Source organism: Lagenorhynchus albirostris, chromosome 5 (genome assembly GCF_949774975.1).
Source record: "Lagenorhynchus albirostris chromosome 5, mLagAlb1.1, whole genome shotgun sequence".
Classification (NCBI taxonomy): Eukaryota; Metazoa; Chordata; class Mammalia; order Artiodactyla; family Delphinidae; genus Lagenorhynchus; species Lagenorhynchus albirostris.
The window spans coordinates 44553134-44575683 of record NC_083099.1 but is presented as its reverse complement, the minus strand read 5'-3'; positions in this window follow the sequence as shown (position 1 = coordinate 44575683).

Sequence of the window (22550 nt, the reverse complement as noted above, 5' to 3'; positions counted from 1 at the left end):
ATATCATTTTTTGTATTGCTTTTTAAAAACAGATGTTTAATTACCTATTGCTGCAGTATGCACAATTATATTACACTGTTGTATTTTTCACTTTAGTTTAATGTTTTTAAAAAACTAAGAGAAAATAAAGTATTAATGAGGAATATCTTTAGCATAGATTAAGAAAATATCAATCCAAGTATTCTCAATTACAATGTTCTATAAAAAAGGTAAATAAGTATACACAAAGCTGTGTCATAATTTCATAAGTCTGGCATCATCACGACATAAAAGCATTTGGAATTTAGTAAATTTAAACACTGAGGAATACTATATTGTGTTGTGGAAAATATTTTAAAGGAAAAATGTTAAATAAGAATAATTAAAACCATTTGAACTAAAAGTTTAAATTATTTTTGCATTTGTTTAATATTAAAAATGTCTTATGTATAGATAATAACATCTTTTCTGGCATTTCCAAGAGAGAAATTATGTTGTCAGGATGAAAATCCAGATGGATTGCATATTAAACAAAAATATCGTTGAGAATTTTAAGGCACACTGATTATGATCTACAGAGCTATAGATATCATGTTGCTATTCCTTAGTTATATCATTCTAAAATATGTATGAATATTTCCTCGACTACCTACATTAGTTACTGCAAAACAAAGATTTGACTGATAATTCTTCTTGCCATTGCTACCTCCTTTTATCCTTTTTTTGTCCTACCATTCTTATGTATTTGTTTTTATTTATTTCCCTTTCCCATTTATTTTTCATTCTTTCACTATTTGTTCAACAGGTAAATCTTCACTTTCATTGTTTTCGTCAAGCCATACACCAAAAACATAGGGATTAGATCTAAAAATTATTTACAAAAGAAACATAAGTTTAATTAGTGAAATGCATGTCCATAAAAATCACCAACTCACAGAATTAAAGCAACTCCCTCATTGTCACTTCTCTCTTCCTGAGGACTCCCATCTCCTTTACTTACAGTTAGTAATCTCATTTAACTAACTTTCTATGCTAAGCGTCATCTATAATAGGGTCCTAGGAGAAATTCATATTATTTATTTTGCCTTTCCTTAGGAATACCTTTCCCCTATTTCATGCTTTCTATAGGATTACAGAAGTTTCTATTTTTGTTCAAGTTACCCTACCATGAATTGAAATATTCTCATTATAACGTTCTCTATAATTTATAATAAATAAAAGCACTTTTTAGTAGCACATCTACTAGCCCTTATATTACTTCAGTGTCTACTCTAAAGTTAGCCCTAATTTGATGGCATATAATTCTATAGTAAGTAGTTTTGTGAAACAACTGACAGAAAGGAAAACACTATAAAAAGTTATAATATCATAATATTACAATTCTCATCTTTATATTTATGGTCCTCAAAATATATTGTGATATTTTACATATATTAAATAAATGTTTTATCCAACTTGCCACATTCAACTCTTATGTACAGTCAACTATGTCATCTGTTTGATATAGTTTATTCAATATGTCATTATATTATTAATCTCAGATTGTGATATTACAAGAATCAAAAGCTTTCACTACATTAACTAACATCCATAAGGTTTTAGAAATCACATAGAGGAGGTCATTGTAGTCCAACTAAGTCTTTGTGCACATAAGGAGAATGAAGGGTAAGACATGTTAAATGCCATGATGTTTTAAAATCAACATTAACTTCTGTCTTTACAGATAACTTTTTTTTTTTTCTGCGGTACGCGGGCCTCTCACTGTTGTGGCCTCTCCCGTGCGGAGCACAGGCTCCGGACACACAAGACTCAGCGGCCATGGCTCATGGGCTCAGCCGCTCCGCGGCATGTGGGATCTTCCCAGACCGGGGCACGAACCCATGTCCCCTGCATCAGCAGGAAGACTCTCAACCACTGCGCCACCAGGGAAGCCCTTTACAGATAGCTTTTAAAAAACAAATGGCTAAGTGTACTTTTCATTTAGCTTCATGAATAGTTATAAAAATAAATGAATAATTAGGATACATTTTCATTTAAATTGGGCCTCTGAGAGGAATTTAAATGAAAAATTATTAATATCCTACAAAATTTGTAATTTTAAACATTGTTCCAATTTTCTGGAAAGTGGTAAATTGTTTTTTATTCTTTGTTTTCTTGTATATACAATTTTTACTGGTTAATAAAGAAAATTATAAAAACATTTTATATTTGTCTAAGAATTTATAGTTTTTAAAGCATGTTAATTATATAGTATGACATTATTCTTCTCACTTTACAAATGAAGAATATAAGCTGCAAAATACTTTTAAAATGTATCTTAAAAGCAGGAAATAATAATTGATGTCCCTCTTATAATCCACCATACTTTCTACAATTCATTGTGCATATAAGTATTCAGAAAATATAAGCTATTCTATTTGTGATATTTTAAAATTTTAGATATCTTATTTTTATAAATATTACCTGGAAATAAAATCTCCAAACTTTCCTTGATAAGTTTCAATGACCCTTATTTACTGCTTGTAAATTTTCCACACTAAAAAGATTTATGAATAAATTAAAAGCCTGCAAGAACAAAATTCAACCCTCTTTAAACTAATAGACAACATGGGGGGCACTTGGGAAAGATGGTGGAGTAGAAAGTGACAGGAATCTGTTTTCTCACCTAGACAAAAATTGCAATAGCATAATCTGTTTGATGTAATTATTTTGGAACTCTGGAGTCTTTTGAAGACTTGCAACTTCCAGAGAAAAGACTTGGATGGTAAATTGCAGTTAATTTCAGTCAATTTCAGCTCTTAGCACAGTAGGGCTACCTATTCCCCACCCCCAGCTCAGTGGCAGACAGTTGTTCTTGTATTCCTGGAGTAGCCAGCACACAGCTTAAGGGAGCCAGAGTAAGCAAAAAGGACCCTGTCTTCCAAATACCAGGGGATATTTGCTCTGATCACAAAGGTGCAGCCAAACAGGCTGGTGCCCATTGTTATCACACTTCCCCCCTCCGATATTTTAAGCCCCTCCTCTTCTGGCTAAAATCATTTCCAGGGGACTCATAGGGCCAGCACCCTCTCCTCCGTCTTTGTCTTTCTCCTTTTCTCTTTTAGGGAGCCAGACATTAAAGACTGGACATTAACAAAACAACCACATACATGGGGTAAGTTAGAAAGTGACAATGATGCCCAAGAAAAGCTCAGAAAGATCTGAGAAGACCTTAAGTTTACACCTCAGGCTGATCCTTGGCACAGAGATAGCTTACAAGAATCAAAACAAACAAAAATAACAAAAAGAGAAAATACTGGGGACTCTAAATTACAGAGTTACCACATTGTTAGATTCAAATGTCTATTTTTCAACAATAAAAAAATCACAAAGAAATAGGAAAAAAATAGAAAAACAGAAAGGAACAGGAAGGTACGGCTTATTCAAAGGAAAAAAAAAAAAAAAAAAACACCAGAAACTTTCCCTGAAAAAGATCTGATGGCGGATTTACTAGTCAAACACTTTAAAACCACTGTCTTAAAATGCTCAAAGAACTAAAGGAAGATGTGTAGAAAGTCAAGAAAGTGATGTATGAACAAAATGGGAATACCAAAAAAGAGATACAGAACCTAAAAAGAAGACAAAAAATAAATTCTGGAGCTGAAATGTATAATAAATGAAATGAAAAATTCACTAGAAGGATTCAAAGGTAGATTTGATCAGGCAGAAGAAAGAATCAGCGAACTTGAATAGAGGACAATGGAGATTATTGAGTCTATTGATTATTGAGAAGGACGGAAAGGAAAAAAGACTGAAGAAAAGAGAACAGAGCCTAAGGGACCTGTGAAACTCTAGGCACTCAACTCTTGAATACTCAAAAAGAAGAGCTGTCTCTCTCACTCTCTCTTTGTCTGTCTCCAGCCTCAGGCTCACTGTGTTGCCCTTGAGCACTTCATGTACCCTGTAAGTTCTGTGAGCAATAAACCTGTGAGTAATAAACCAAAGTTCCCTAATGGTTGTTGCTGAGGTGTGTTTTGCAATCATAGTAATTACAACAAGGGCTGGTTCATCCACAAAATCTGCTCTAGTCAGAGAAATGTCTGTGCAGGCTCACCAAAAGTAGTTTGGGCCCTAGTGAGCGCCTCAGTCATTCCTAGTGTATCAGCATTACTATGAATAGGTTGAGACCAACACAAAACCTGGGGTTTGTCAAGCACAGATATGCCTGTTTCCCCAGACCCCAGTGTAGGATAAAGTTTGGGAAGTGTAAATTAAATGTTGTAATGTAAATTGATGTTACAAATTACATATGAACTGATATAATATAAATTTAACATGGACTGTGATAAGTTAAGGCAGCATATTATAAACACCAGAGTGACTACTAATGAAAAATAAAACAACTCTAATTAGTAAGTCAATTGAGGAGACAAAATGGAAAATCAAAAACTACTCAAATAATCCAAAATATGGAATGAAGAAATAAGGGATACAGTAAAGATTGGATAAATAGAAAAATTAAAAGTTGATCTATTTAAACTCAACCATATTGAGTATTACTTTATTGATCATTGCATTAAATGTAAATAAAATGAAAGATTTTCATAGTGGATACAAAAGGCAGCTATATTTTGTATACAAGTTGGTTGATAATGTTTGTTTTCTATATCATTGTTTTTTTGACTGTTTTTCAACTAATTTCTGAGAAAGGCTAATGAAATCACCAGTTACAGTTTAGATTTGTCTTATTTTCCTTTTGTGTCAGTTTTGCTCCATTTATTTTAAATATATGTTCATAAGTGTGAATATATATATATATATGCACACACATAAATATAATTGTTTCTTCTTGATGAATGCACTTTTTAAAATATGTAATGTCTCTCTTTGTTATTGTAATATCTTTTCCCAAATATTACTTTGTGTCATATTAATAGAGCGACTTCAGTTTTCTTATCATTACAGTTTAGGATTTGCATTTTTTTCCATCTTTTTATTTACCTGCTTCTTTGTAAGTTTGTTAAAATTTGCTTTATTGATCAACTCTCCTGTTGTTTACAGTTTTATTTCATTAGATTCTCTAATTTTTTTTTAAATTTTCAGGCTTTTTTTCCCCCATTAAATAATTAGTGGAATTTATTCTGTTATTTAAATTTATAGCCCAAGACAAGCCTAATGGCTTCAACATAAAGGACTTTTACAATATTGAAAGTATATATGAACTGATATTCCATAGAGAATGCATGGATTTCTTTAAAAAGAAATATATATAAACAATAAATTATAGGAAAGGAATAATAACCTTATTAAAGTATTAAAATACACAATAATGAGATGATACTTTCTCTTATTTGACTTTAAAGAATAAACATCTAATGAGGATAGTACTTCTGGAAAATGAACTGTTGTTTACCCATTTGGCTATATTGATCCCACAATTCTAGAGCACTAATTGGCAATATATACCAAAAGATATAAAAGGGAACATGTACTTTGTAACATCCATTTCATGAATCTAAAAAAAAAAAAAAGAAGGCTGTGAGCAAAGATTGAACCAAAATAAATTCATTATGGATTGTTTATTAATATAATTTGGACACAAACTAAATTATCAACATCAAGAAAACATTTGACCAGCTTAGGGTAGATTATAAAATGGTATGTATCTAATCTCCAAAATATTGTTGTGTTAGTATAATTCTGCAATAAAATAATTTAAAGTCACTGTTATAAAAGTGGGATATTAATGTTCTATAACAGCCTATCCAGGTGGTTCTAATTTTAGAAAAATCTTTACTTGATGAAAAATAAAATGGAGATCAAAACAAAAATATTAACAGAGGATTTTGTTGTTGGGGTGAAAAACTATTTTAATTTTCATGTATTTGCTCATTATTGTTTTTCCACTTCTTTCTACGTAAACAATAACTATTTACATTTGTTTAGCAAATGAAATCACTCAAAATTGTTTTAAAGTAATTAACAAAAGATAATATTTGCAATTCAAAATACAACTCATACAGTAATAAACAGCTCCATTGTTTCATTTAAATCAGCTTAGAATACACAAAAGGCAGAAATTTAAATCTATAGAGAGACCTTAAAAATATTTCAGATGAACTACAAGTACATTTCCAATCCTTCCATATATTGCAGACAGGTTCTTGTTAATATGTTAACAATATTCTTCTGTTTATTTTTACAAGTCACTGACCTAATTATGTTTGTATCATTTTTGAGCTTCTAAAACTGATAATTTATGAAACCACTATATGGTTTCATATCCTTCTTTATATGAGTTCTTACACATTGTAGCTTAGTTCAGTTTTTATTATTTTTTGTACAGTGAATCTTTCTACAGGTCTATATGGAAGTACCTAAGGAATACAAGCAAACAGTATAGAAATAGAAAACAGTGTTTCTTTATCTTTAAATTATTGTAAGGATTATGAGTACCATGGTTGTGAACATTGAATTTAACTTGGAGAGACAAAGCTCACAGAAAGTTACTTACATGATATTGATCATGATAGTATTGCAAGTCAAATTCTGAGGAGATATTTATAGGTGGATTGTATATGACCAGTACTCCTTAGATCACTGAATCTTGCATGTTAAGGTATCATATATTTCTGACATAAATGTTTTAAAAGATATATATATATAATGTATAGAAAAATTCATGTTAAAAATCAAAGGATTTAAAGACAAATAAACAATAATTCTCACATAGTATTTTAATTATTAATATTTCTTCCATTTATCTATAAATTCCCCTAAAGACACAAAAATTAAGCATCATTTTATACACTGATGAATGTATAAACATTGATGAATCTCAATCCATGTGTGTTGTCTGAGAAAAAGATAATAATATATCTTAATTCAGCTAATGAAATGCAGGTAACATGTAATTTACTCTGAGAATTATAAACACAAATTATGCATAAAAATGTGGTTGAGAGTCCGCCTGCATAAAAATGTGGTTGAGAGTCCGCCTGCCGATGCAGCGGACGCATGGGTTCGTGCCCCGGTCCGGGAAGATCCCACATGCCGCGGAGCGGCTGGGCCCGTGAGCAATGGCCGCTGAGCCTGCGTGTCCGGAGCCTGTGCTCCGCAACGGGAAAGGCCACACAGTGAGAGGCCCGTGTACTGCAAAAAAAAAATATATATATATATATATATATTAATCACAGTGTCCTTATATAAACTATACAAGTAAAAGAAACATTTAAAGCCCTAAAATATAAGTTTGATATAAGCATATTATAAACATACCCATTTGATTTAATTAAACCACAAACCAATGGCTTGTTCCTATACTTTTAGCTCTGAGAAAGCATTAATGACAACCTATAAGTTAGGTATAGTTTTATTAGGTTTAGATTTGGTGTGATGAATTGAAAGGGACTACTCTCAAACGAGGAAGGTGTAGTTTTAGTAGTTTTAGCCCCTATGTCCAACTATGTATGTTCTTTTTGCAAGTAATTTAAACTTTGGTTGCTTCAATTTCTTATTTCTTTAAGTGAATGGGATAAGACAGATGCTGGCTAAAAACCTTTCAGCTATAAAGCTTTGTTAGTCTAAGGGTAGCTTTGAAACATTGCACAACAGTATATATCTTTGGCAGTTAGGATTCAATTATTAAAGAAGATGCACAGAAGCTAAAATGACAGACCATACAAATCTACAGAGTATTGCAGGAAAAGGATATAATATAGCAGAAGCATTTAAAGCAAGAATATGCTTAAGTCCAAGTCTGACACACAGAGGCCACCAGCTTGAATTGTCATTCCTCTGAGAGTTTACAAGGCCCAGCTTTTTTCTCTCAAACCAGGAACCATCAACCTATACACTGAACAAGTTGGAACCAGGGAATCCAGAATGAAGACTTGGCCAGGGTTTCTTAAACCCCACTGATCATGTGGGCATATATTTGGAATATAACCAACCTTGCCAGAGGTCTCACCAAAGACATGTGTGAATGATCAACCTCACTGTTATTCATAACAAACAGCCCTAAAATTCCTTGGACACATTAAGTTTCATGCCTTGACCAGTGGTTAGTCCTCAAAGGGTGCATTTCTTATTTCAGTAAAACAGTTTAGACCAACTCCAAACCTGATGCAATGAACTCTCGTAAGACATAAAATCATTGTACACAACGACACCAAAAATAAAAGAGTGGAACATCAAAAACATTAATCAAAATAGTCACAATTGTGTATACAGCAAAGACAACAGGAGGAAAATAAAGTTATACTTCACTAGCATAAAGTTATGCTAATACTACACAGAATTTAAAATTTATTATAATAGTTTACTAAATATTAAAAAAAATTTTAACTATTCGGCAGAAAATTAAAAGAGCTTTTTTGAATCCATATTATCTATACATATTACTGTAACCAATTTATTAAGACTGTGAGTAACAGAGAAAAATGTCTTTTTTGATTAATGTTGTCATGACAAAACATCAACAACAAAACTAGTACTTGAACCCTGAAAAACAATAAAAACTAATATTTACTTTGACCCCAAACTTGGGGCTACAAATGTTATGTCCTTTCTCTACCAGGATACTGTATCTATCTATGGAGATACATGAATTAAAAATGATTAAGAATCAAGATAGTATTTTACAGTGATTTGAATTAATTCAAAAAGATATTATATATATATACCATATGTCAGCTTACAAAACATATTAAATAGCATCCAGACAGATTATATTGAACATAGCTTTAATGAAATCTTTTAGCAACACTGGTTTTCATGAAGCTTGATTTAGTTCTCCTTTCCAATAAGTTCTGTATATGTTCAGAAGACATATCAAATACATTGCAACACTTTCCATTTTCCTATATAAAATTTCAGATTAAGTGTACTGCAAATTATTTTCTAACTAGGTAAACAGAGCCTCATGATAACAAAACACCACTAGCCAGTTAAGTTCCTCAATAGAGAGTGCCAGTTAGAACTTCTATTACTATCAAATTCTGAGAATATAGAATCTTAGTTTTAGAAAAGGATGCCAGAAACTTAAAACTTTGACACATAGGAACAGAAAAGCCATTGTCCTTTTCAAATAAAATTAGTTAGGAAATTAAGGCATACTTTATACAAAAAAACAGGGATACCAACTAGATTTTTTTTTTTTTTGCGGTACGCTGGCCTCTCACTGTTGCGGCCTCTCCCGTTGCGGAGCACAGGCTCCGGACGCGCAGGCTCAGCGGCCATGGCTCACAGGCCCAGCCGCTCCGCGGCATATGGGATCCTCCCGGACCGGGTCACGAACCTGTGTCCTCTGCATCGGCAGGCAGACTCTCAACCACTGCGCCCCTAGGGAAGCCCCCAACTAGATTTTTTTAAAGGAAGAAATAAAATATTTTGATAAAAGAGACTCACGTAAGCTTTGTAAAAAAAATAATAGAAAAGGGCTTCCCTGGTGGCGCAGTGGTTGAGAGTCCGCCTGCCGATGCAGGGGACACGGGTTCGTGCCCCGGTCTGGGAAGATCCCACATGCCGAGGAGTGGCTGGGCCTGTGAGCCATGGCCGCTGAGCCTGCGCATCCGGAGCCTGTGCTCCGCAAAGGGAGAGGCCACAACAGTTAGAGGCCCGCGTACCACACACACACACACACACACACACACACACACACACACAAAATAATAATAATAATAATAATAATAGAAAATGTGATCATGGTAGAGAACTCAACTACCCAAAAACATGGAATAACAGGAATAATGGCGATGAAATTTGGTATATGTTTCCTCATTAAATTAATTTGACATTCTTTAAATCTTTTGTCTGAATCCTTTAACCCCCCCCAAATCAAACTTAATGCAGCCTCATATATTAGTGTATTTTGTCATTGTCCATTGATATAGTTCCTGAATATAGTAATTTAGGATTTTTGAAAAAATACCATAATTTAAGTGGACTTACTTTAAAAAAAATTCCTATCATATTTAGCATCTCGAGTAACATTTGGGCACGTATTGACAGAGATCCATGAATCAATTCCCTAATCAATATGATTGTAACCTGGAGAATGGTTTACAATTTGCCTTAATTTCAAACTTGAGATCCAAATTGTTTAGCCATTTACTTATCACTTACTATTTACCTTGGTGTTCTGACAATAATGAAAAATTGACTATATGTGTGTGTGTGTGTGTTTAAATATATAGCCTAATTTCTGTACTCATCACTGATTTCCTGGATAGTTACACTAAAACTCCTTTTTTTGTCCATTCACCCAATCACTGCTGCCATTGTAGGACTTGGATAAAGTCAGTAAAAAATGTGGACATTTGAAATAGGCTTCTCCCATACCCTCACTTCTGGTTTCTGCTCCAACATATAAAGAACTTGGAAGTTGTCACTCCCAAACTTATAATTTAAAAAAGCTGAAAAAGCTAAAAGTCAACTCTTCTGACATCCATCAGAGAACTGAGGTTATAGGGCAAACTGATGCCCTGAAAACTGGAGAAACCCAAATAACAGAGAATCTCAGTACACTGGGAGTAGAATCCACTGGAGTCAGTAAGTGGTAAGAACGATTAAACAGTAATTAAGTGATTTCTGGAGGCTGAGCAGGGACTAACTTGAGAGCTAAAAACTCCTGGGAGAACAGTCCACAGTTGCTCCCACACTTTCATGAGTTTTACATCCAAAAGCCCATCAGTTTCTCACAGTGATGATTGGAGAAAAGTTCCCTCCTGCTTTTAGTAAGGAGAGGGGAAAAGTAACCATTTTGACATATGCCCAGAACAGTCTGTTCTCAGTAGCAAAATCCTGCCTTGAGGGGAAACTGCTTTATCAGAATATAATATGCTGTAGGGGAAGGGCAATTATACAACTTGAGTCTTTCTACCCTCTCTGTCACACAAACGGGGATGAAAATAATGCTAAGAAACTATTCTGAAGGTCACGGCCCAGGGACTCTTGACTATTAAACCACTAAGATTTAATCACATGATTATATAATACTTCCCCTTCCCAATACTTTACCACCTTATCAATAGGACTTCAGTGTAACCATGGCTTACAACTGAGAGAGCTGTTAGAAACAGACTCTATTTAAGATGCTTCTAGAGAAACACAAAGGCAACTAGAGACATAAAGACACTGAAGTAAGTTGAAGCCTCTGACACCTATAGATATAGCTAACATTAAACACAGCCTAACTCCTACAAGATAAATATAAAACCTCACACTGAAGGCCCATTTATCTATTTTTCTATTAATCATTACATCATGTCTAACTTTCACTAAAAAATTACAACTTATGCTAAAATTCAAGAAAAATACAGTCTGAAGAAACAAAGCGAGCATTAGAACCACTAACATATGGCAGAGATTTTGAAATTACCAGTCCTAAAATTTAAAATAACTATGATAATACATGGTACTGTTAGAGAAAGTGGATGTCATTCAAGAACAGTTGGGCAGAATGGCTATTGTCAAAAAAGACAACAAATAATAAATGTTGGCTTGGGTGTGGAGAAAAGGCAACCCTGGTTCACTGTTGGTAGGTATATAAATTGGTACAGCCACTATAGAAAACAGTATGGAGGTTCCTCCAAAAATTAAAAATAGAACTGCCACATAATCAAGAAATCCCACTGGGTATATATCTGAAGAAAACAAAAAACACTAATTCTAAAAAGATATATGCCCCCAATGTTTACGGTAGCATCATTCACAATGGCTAAAATATGGAAGCAACCTAAGTGCCCACCCATAGATGAATGGATAAAGAAGATGTAGTATATATAAACAATAGAATATTACTCAGCCATAAAAAGAATGAAGTTTTGCCATTTGCAACAACAGGGATGGACGTGGAGGATATTACTCTTAATAAAGTAAGTCAGACAAAGAAAAACAAATACTGTATGTTTCCACTTACATGTAGAATCTTAAAAATAATACAAATGCATGAATATAACAAAGCAGAAATAGACTCATTGATACAGAGAACAAACTAGTGATTACCAGTGGGGCGAGGACTGGAGGGAGGGGAAAGATAGAGGAAGGGGATTAAGAGATACAAACTAGTAGGTATAAAATAAATAAAATGCAAGAATGTAATGTACAGCACAGGGGATACAACCAATATTTTATAATAACTGTAAATGGAGTATAATCTATAAAAATATTGAATCTCTGTGCTGTACACCTGAAATTACATAACACTGTAAATCAACTATACTTCAATTAAAAAAATAATAATACTGCATATCTTTTTTAAATGCTGCGTATCTTTTTTCCTTAGCTCTTGCCAAAGTTAAACTGCTATTTGTGTAATTAATAATATCTGCCTCACGCAATAGACTTTAGAATCCCTGAGAGCAGAAATAAGTAATGCCATTTAAAAAAAAAAATTTATATTCACGGCCTAGCAGTGTCTCTCATACAGTAAAACCAAAGAAACATTCACACAATAAGTGAATGAGTGGATGAATAAATGTATGAAGTGGTGGCTTTACTTAATCTTCAACTCTGTGAGTTTAGAATAATTATTGAAGAACTGCATATGATAGGGCTGAGATTAAGAACAATTGAGCAACTCGTTCAAATCTTTTGTATGACAGGACCAACAAGAAAACTTGGCTCTTCTAAATATAAATACAATTCACTGTTCTCATACCACACAGACTGTGTTAAAAAATACCAAAATTTAAATGAAATTGTACCAAACTATGTGATATATTATAGTCAAAGCAGTAGAAACATCATGAACTGCATTACAATTTCCTGCCCTTACAGGAGCATACTATGAGCATCCTCCCTAAAGACTCCCTATCACAGTATTTCTTAAAGTGCAATGTGTTGATTGTCAGACTATATTAAACACATCGTCAATAAGTTTGGAAATATTTGCCTGGAAAAGGACAAGTTAGTTCCAGAAAACAATAGAGAAAGACTGTATAAATGCTAAAATAACTTTAAATTTCAAGTTTCATGTAAGATGTGTGGTAATGATATTCTCTCCATTTTTCTCTTAGCGTGTTGTCTGGTCGGTTTTTTCTCTGGTCTTTGTCTGTCTTTAGGTTATATCTTCCTGCATATGAAGAACGAAAACAGCTGAATATGTTTATTATTTCCCTTGATTGAAAACATGACAATTAATTTCAATAATTTTGGGTCCTGTGGATATTAGATTCATTGGTTAGTCCAACGTTTATCAAGACACATTCTTTATCTAAGAGGTATAGAAAACATAGAGTCAATATTAATATTAATATGAAGACAAACTCATTTTGAATTACATGAGGAATATGGGCACTAGAAAAATATTTTTGTTAATTATATTCATTAACATATTTACAGAGTATAAAATGATAGAAATGTAGATATATCCTCTGAAAAATTTGCAAAGCAGAAACTACCTTTTTATCTGTCTCATTCCTATTGGAGTGTAAAATACAGGAGAACAATAATATTTTCTGTTTATTCTTCCAGCATTGAGAACAATGCCAAGCATGTAGGAGGTGCTAAATTTTTTGTTAGTATGAAAGAACATTAGATGACTTCCTATAGTTTAGTAACACCAGGAGTAATTTGTATAACCATTGTTTTAGCCAAAACAAACAAATTAATAATAGAATACATTTCTTCAGAATTCATGATATTATAGAATTAAGAAGTGGAATTTTGTAAAACCACAATTTAATTCATCAAAATTGAATGAAACTGTATTGGCAAGCTGAAATACAAGTATTTAAACTCACCTGCTATCTGATGAGGTGTGCTGCAAAGAAAACAGCAGGTTGTAGGATGTTTTTAACCAGGGAACTAATAAAAAAGAAGAACTTTTATTTTTTAACTAGATTGAGTTAAAAGTATAAAGTGAGAGTAATTTAGAATATGCCCTATTCTTTGTCATGGTTAACACATTTTCCTTGTGTTTGCTGACAATTCAATTTAAAGAGCTAAAAGCTCTGGTTGTCAATTTTATAACTGAGCTTGTTTTTACCCATCTGAAAAGTAACCTTTTTGATTGTTTGAACATTATGCCTTGAGAAACATCATTTATATAACTGTGAAAAACATTAAATATGGCCAGTGTAGAAAGAAGGAATTCTTATTAATTGTACCTAGTAGAGGAATTACTGTGAAGTTTGAAGTTCAGGGCTCTTCACTTGCTGGAGCCCCATATAAAATAAAGAGTTTTTTATTTTATAAATTTCAGGCTCCACAAATTTTGCATTTGTCCTTCATTGTTTGTATTGTTCATCACTTCAGACTTAAAATGGTATTTACATACATTTTCTGAGGTTTATACTTTTAAATTATTTTCCCACATAGAGACAAGTTCTTTGTTTCACACATCATGAAAACCCCAGGCCCACTAATATTGTTTGAGATTTTTGTGTACAATCACTATCTTCTGGTTACAAATGTTTACAGCAATTTTGAATTAAATGTAAGTGCTTCACAATTTCTTGGGCTAAACACAAAATAAATTCCATATTATACAATTTTCAAATTTAAAAAATGCCTGTATGACATATTTACAGTCTCCTTTTTCTTTGTTTCTCTCATATATATGTATATATAAACAATTACATTTTGATGATTCTTGTTTATTCTGTAGATATTAGACTTTCATCTTTCTTAGGTGAATACAATTGATTTTAGTGCTGATAGTATTGTTAAAATTTCTAAAACCAGTTGTTGGTAATATGAGATTTTTGGCTAAATTAGTTATCCTCCCATTTTTGAAAAACAAATATTATTGGCAGGGCACATTAGTTACTATCTCATCTGCCCCAGCATCTGGCATATACCATGACAGTCAGCGTATTTGTAAGTACATTTCTTTTCAAGGAAAAATGTAACTCCTTTAACTTGTAGATTTAACATTTTGCAGTAATAATCTGATAATTTCTATATGGTAAAAATATTTCCAAGATTACTTTCTATAACATTACAATTAGCATGAAGATTCCACTATTTATAAAATACATATGTCAACTACACTAGTATAATAATATAAAAAAAGAAAAAGAGTACTCAACAGTTGACTCTCCTACTATATTGTGGAACTCTTGCTTATTCCATGAGTTTGCATGACAGATCATCATATAATATAAATAGAATCATATATGTGTGTGTTTATCTATCTATCTATCTAAAGTTGTCTTCTAATATCTTTTTGTAGATCTTGCTTATGTCATTTTTGGAAGTGGACACCATAGTTTGGAGACTCCTGCCATTTTGCATTTGCTCCTCAGGCTTAAATAAGATTCATATACTTTTCAAATTTGAAAATATCTGCGCAAGTGTAATTGTATAGGTTTGAGGTTTCAATTTTTCACAGAAATTTTTTTTTTTTTTGTCTATCTGGAATCCTTGACAGAGATGAGCTTTTTTCCCTTGTGCTATTATTGAAGATTTTTTTTTCCAAATCACTCTCTTTTGCTGAGAGAGAGCCCCTCAGAATAATTGCTTGAGAGAGATCCTCACTTCCATGTCTCTTCTTCACATGAGATAAGGTCAGGTTTCTTTAGCTTGCATGAGAGTGACAATCCCAGTATCTCTCTGTTAGGCTCTATTTTAGTTGAATTTGCTTTCAGATAACTGATAAAATTCAAATGAGTCAACAGAACATAAATGCAAACTTAAAACCACTTTTATTTGGCAAAAAAATCTGACCAAATACGTATATGTGAGACTGTGTATGTGTGTGTGTGCTATATGTATGTAAAATATTATTACCTTTCATTTTAGATTATATTTTATAGATTAGAGTGATAATAGCTCAATTTTTGAAATATGTTCTGGTATTTTAAATCAAGAGGACTGATTTTTAGATGAAAGAGACATTTTTGCGTGTGTTTCATACATAGTTTTTCAATGTAGTATTTTCAAACATGATCAAAGTTTTTAGAGTTTTGAAAATAAAGAGTTGACTTTAGGTTGTTTTGGATCAAAGATTTGATTTGTATTTAATTGTAAGCTATTTTTCTATCCTTTATACAAACATAGATTAGACTTTCAAATGAAAGTAGAGAAAAAAAGGGAACAAAAAAGCCTAACATCTCTCTCAGTTTAGGAGAAATACTAGAAAGAAATATCCATTTACTATTGGTATTACAAGTAAAAACATCCCTGATGAGATATATTACTGTGGTTGATTGACCCTAACAGTATGAAGAGCAGAAGTATTTATAGAATGAAAATAAAGTTTAACTATGGGTTTCTTAGCTCCAGAAATGCTACCTTCATGTAATAATATTTACCTTTAAAAATTAGTTTACTTTCTCATGAAAACAACAATTAATATCCATCCTTAATGTAGCAGTTTTGGGAACTATTTTATGTTAAAATTTATGAAGCTTCCTTAAACAATGGCTTCCCATGAAAAAGCTATTAGAGCACTGAAAACACAGCAGAGAATCAGAGAATATTTGGAGAAGAATTCTGAGTGTGATAAGTAATTTGTCAAATAGAAATCTTCCTTGGCAAAGTAATGATGAGTAGATCTAGTCTGCCATTCCTTCCTTATTTATATCTTTTCTTACTGTCTTCCTTGTTGATCAGTGCTCAGGCTGCCTTTGCACCTTGAGCTGCACTGTTAGATTGCCTTCATGCCCAGTCATGTATTTCTCTTATTAGCATCCACCATAATTTGTCTGGTGCCACATTCCTTCAGGCTTTGTTGAATAGCAGACTCCTTAATCTACTAAACCTGACCTAATTATAGAGTTATACTTAAAAAACATGGTATCCAATATTATTTAAATGATAAACTTCAGGTTTTCATAAATTGGATGATTTGGGATTTATAAGAAAGGAGTAATAGAGTGAAAGAATTTAGAGATGTCAAATTCTGCACATTACATTATATTAGCTTTATAGAAAACATTTTGTTCTTCCTTAATTTGTCAATTCACAATTCTAGTTTATTACATCAGAATTTTTTACCTACAACTAACAGAAAACCTCAACTCAGTTCTCTTGAATATTAGTAAATATTTTTCCATATTAAAAATGATCAGATATTGAAGAGTTGGCTAGTATTTTGACACCCACACATTTCTAAATTGATCAATGGCAAGATGAATGAGATTGTTATAGGTACCTGTCCAGTCATGATTCACTTTTTACAACTGTGTTTGAGATCCACCTCATCTGAAGTCTGTGACAGATATTTGAACAAAATTGTGATTAATTCACTTGAAAGGAAGAGAATAGATCCATTGTTGGTGAAACAAGCATAATTTTTTTTCTTTGTACTAGAGGAACCTCTGGTTTTCTTTATCCTTCCCCCCTTTTAATACTAAAAATACAAGCAAGTAAGCCAACAAAACAATTACGTTCATATAATTTTTCTAGCTGTTCTTCACTTTTAGATACTCCACTGCACACTTAAATAGTAGAAAATTATGAAACAAGATACTTCTGTTTATCTGAGCAGGCATGTTGGAAAAATGTATAAATTCAATCAAATGTTATAGTGATGTGATTATAGAAAGATAATTTCATTGATTGTAATTCAATGTTTATTATAGCCTGAACCAAATGTTTCATACATGTTAAATAGGGACCTCAATCCGGATAAAATTGTAACAAATGCCCTACATGTTAACTATATATTCCTTTCCCTATTCTCTCTCTCTCATCTTAATTATCAAGCAAAATTTTAGTGAATACATTGTTAATAAAATCTACATTCAGTCTGTATATTAAGTAATATTTTAATTAATAAGGGCTCTATAGAATCAAAATGTGCTAGTCTTTTTTTTTTTTTTCTTTGCAGTACGCAGGCCTCCCACTGTTGTGGCCCCTCCCATCACAGAGCACAGGCTCCAGATGAGCAGGCTCAGTGGCCATGGCTCATGGGCCCAGCCGCTCCGCGGCATGTGGGATCTTCCCGGATCGGGGCACGAACCCGTGTCCCCTGCATCGGCAGGCGAACTCTCAACCACTGCGCCACCAGGAAGCCCAAAATGTGCTACTCCTCACAATTGATTTTAACTAAATAAAAACGAATTCACATGTGCTATGTGCAAGTTTCCATGCTAAGTAAATGCCATGGGAAATAGAGATTAAATGAGAAACAATTGGTATTTTTCAGTGTATATTTGTTATAGGATATACTATATTGAAGAGGAGACATGTACACATACTAATAAATATAAATTTATGTACCCCTTTTTGATGTGTGCTCTAATAAAAGTTGAGATATGTGCAAAGGAGAAGCCTTGTCAGTTTTAACTAAGAGAATTTAAGAATGCCTAGAGGAAGATATGTAAATTTGATTACAACTTTAAAGTTAAGACACTAATAGAGAAATAAAGTGAGAATTTTCGTACGTTTTAACATAATACAAGCACATTGATTTTGCATTGTGCTTATGCAACTACTATGTGTGATAGTGCCAAGAAGACCTTGTTCCCTGACAACATATTTTCCTTGTCTAATTTTCTCACTATAATATATACAAAAGTTACTCTGAAATGATTAAAATAAAGTTCATAAATTTTGATTATTTTTCATTAATTCAGTTAGTACGCTTTCTTAGTTTAATAAATATTCTGCCCTTTTGTAAGCTTGGTGGATGCAAAGAGAGTAGTGGTTGAGGATCTCAGTAGTCTAGGCATGGGCTTAAGTGAAAAATAAAGATGGAGATTAGAAGCGTCTCTAATATATGTGTAGGTGAAAATGGTAAGACACTCTGATGTATCAGAATTTAAGGTTACAAAAGGAAAAACAATAATTAGGTCCAGAGCTCTGGATTCAGGAAGTGAGTGTATAGTTGTGCCATTTAACTGAGCCTTGGAAGGCCTGAAATTAAGAACTAAATATGGAGTTTTATTTACTGAATATGATGAATAGAGAGTTCAGTAAAATACCTGGTGCTTAGAGAAGGGTTTTGGAATACAAATTAATTAGCCTTCTTTTCCTACATGATATGTAATGCCACGTGACCAAATCAGAAATTTAGAGGAAAAATGTCAAAAAATAAAATTAGGAAGTCAAGAAACAAACCCTATGGAGAACCAGTATATAGAAGTTGGATGGAGGATCTGGAGAATGAGCAGCAGATTAAACCTTAGAAGCCAAGAGGAGAGAGTGTTTTAAGGAGTAGAGAGTGGTCAACTCTGTAAAACGTTGCTTTGCAAGTGAATAAAATGAGGGCATAACAACATAGTTAAGTTTTTAATAAGACAGGAAAAAAAAGAGGAAAGAAGGAGAGAAGGCACTAATGAATAAAATACAAAGTTCTAAACAGAATAAAACAAAAATGATTAAAAGTGATAAATAATATATGGAGAAATTATAAGGTAATGCATTTGAAAAATTAGATGAAATGCATATAATTCTGGAAAACTATATAATAAGCACAGGTGGTGCAAGAGAAAATAGAAAACTTAAATAGACCTATAACTACTCATGAAAATGAAAAATCTAGTCAAAGATCTGCATCTCAAATACACTCTAGGTAAGTTCTGCTAGACTTTCTATAAACTGAAAATCCCTATCTTATATGAGTTGTATGTAAAGACAGAAAAACAAGAAAAGCTGTCCAATTCATTTTAGGAGTTAAGATAGCCATGATTCTAAAATCAATCAAGAGTGTTACAAACCAAGATGATTTAGGCTCAATTAAAGTATGAGTAGAAATTTAAAAAGCTTAAGAATAGCACTTATCCAAATTTAATAGTCTGAAAAAATATCTGTATAATGATTAAGTTAGTTTACAGTAAGATGATATGGAAAATTTAACATTACAAAATCAATTATTATGGATTATTCCTCATATTAATAGACTAAAAGAGAAAACTCAAATAATTTTCAATAGGTATTTGAAAAGCATTTTATAATGTTAAATACCAATTTATAATGAAGAATTTTAAATAATTTTATAAGGACTATAAAGCAAAAAGTTATAGTAAACTCTTTGGAGATACTTATGAGTCTTGTGTCCTTATGCATCTTTCTGTGTATATAAGGAATTCAAGGTTTCTTTTCATCTGGACAATTCTGGGGGCTTTGATTGCAGCAAGAAATCCTGAGGGTTGGAATAACATCTCCCTCTCTTGCTTAGTTCGTCTAAAATGGTGGGATCTGCAAGCTCAGCATTCCTCTACTCTAATGCAATCCACTGTTTATAGATGTCATCAGGCCTTCTTTGTTGCTCTGTGAAAGTTGGGCTCAGGAAACCATTGCAAATGTATTAATGCTCCTTGTACTGATACTGCTGTGAATTGCTCTGATCCATGAGTGTTGAGTCTTCTGTCAGCATCCATGGAACTGTGGCAAATTACCTTGTTAACTTGCAAGTAGGGTAACAGTCTCATACCCTTCCCAATTTTTGACATAAATATTATGTTCAGTATAGAAAATTAGAATCATTTACTTTGAGTCCTGGACAATGCAATAAAATATGAAGAAATAAGTGGTTTTAGTTTTAGAAAGGGAAAATCACAATATTATTTGGAGATACTATAATCACCTAGATAGAAAACCTAACAAATTAAAACAAACCATTTGATTTGAAAAAATTAAATATAAAATAAGCAATAAATAAGCTACAATGACCCTAGGAATCAACCTAACAAGACTATACAAATCCTTTATAGAGTAACTATAGCATTCCTACTTAAAAAAAAAAAAGGAGAAACTGAATATGTAGAGATATAATACCATGTTAATTGATTCTATAGCTTGCGATTGTAAATATATTAGTGCATCTTTTAAAAATATATACATTCAATACTGTTATAACTAAAAATATGAAGAGTTTGTTTAAAATAAAAAAGAATGAAATAATGCCATTTGCAGCAACATGGATGCACCTAGTGATTGTCACACTGACTGAAGTAAGTCAGACAAAGACAAATATCATGATATCACTTATATGTGGAATATTATTGAGCCATAATAAGAATGAAATCTTGCCATTTGTAGTAACATGCATAGACCTTGAGGGTATTGTGCAAAGTAAAATACGTCAGACAGAGAAAGGCACTGTATGATATCACTTATATGTGGAATCTAAAAAAAGGGTACAAATAAACTTATCTACAAAACAGAAACAGAGTTATAGATGTAGAAAACGAACTTATGGTTACCAGGGGGCAAGGGGTAGGGGAGAGATAAATTGGAAGATTGGGATGACATATACACACTACCATATGTAAAATAGATAACAAATAAGGACCTACTGTATAGCACACAGAACTCTACTCAGTACTCTGTAATGGCCTATATGGGAAAAGAATCTAAAAAAAAAAAAGAGTATATATGTATATGTATAACTGATTCACTTTGCTGTACACCTGAAACTAACACAACATTGTAAATCAACTATACTCCAATAAAAATTCAAAAAAAGAAAAGAATACGTCAAACGTTCTAAAATACATGTGGAATTTATAACTCATGAATGAAATATACATTTGAAAAAGAGCATTTTTTCTACCTGACATATTTAGTAAAATTTTGTAGTAATAATGAACAGTAGATCATAGTGCATAAATGCTTTATAAGTGATGAGTTATAGAGGAGGCTCCACAAATAAGGGAAAAATGGATTGTTTAGTAGATAGTGACTAAAAAATCATTTCACAGTATGGAGAAAACTAAAACATGACCTACTTTATGACATGTACAAAGATGATCTCAAATGAATTCTAAACCTAAATGTGGACAGTCAATACTTAATTCTAAAGAATAAATTTGTAGAGAACACACTATAATTTGGGAGTGATAAAGACTTTCTAGGCAATAAATTTTATTCTCCATATAAATTTTAAAATACATACATATATATAAAGTACCTATATAAGTGTCTAACACAAAGTAAGTGTTAAAATTAAAGTTATATCATTATTCTTAATACTTTTATTTAGAAAATCACCATAATAAAAATGATACATTTGATTATATTAGTATTAAAAACTGAGCATGATACACACATGTAATAGATAGGTAAGAGACTAATAGAAGACATTCTATTCTATAAAGTTGACAAAGCTTTATTAATTAAAATAAAAGGACCTCCTGCAACTCAACAAGAAAATAAAAATAAGCACAAAACTGGGCATGGGTAGGGTCACAGAAGGGTAGAACTGAATGGCTAAACAGTGAATAGTTGCTCAACTTTCATAGATTGGGGAATGTAAGAAAGAGAGAGAGAGAGACAGACTAATAGAGGAAGGGAAGGAGAGGAGGGAAGAAAAAGAGAGAAGGAGAAAGAGGAAGAAAAAGAGAATGATTTACCAACTGTCTAAGTAGCAAAAAATTAGAGGATCACATAAGGCAAAATTTTCATGAAGATAGCAAGAAGACCCTATATGAACTATGCACTTTTGGAGGAGGTATAACCATTGCGGGCAATTCTGACAAGTAAGTTGGCAGTTCACAGTAAAATTAATTATGAATATAATCAAGTCAGAAAAATATTACATGTTCCATTTCAGAGCAATTGTGATGCTTTTCCCAGTACTTTTGTGTGAGCATGGAAATGGAGGTAACCTTGGCGAACATCTAGAGAATTGGTTAAGAAAAGTGTGTGGAGGGAATTCCTTGGCTGTCCAGTGGTTAGGTCTCTGCACTTCCACTGCA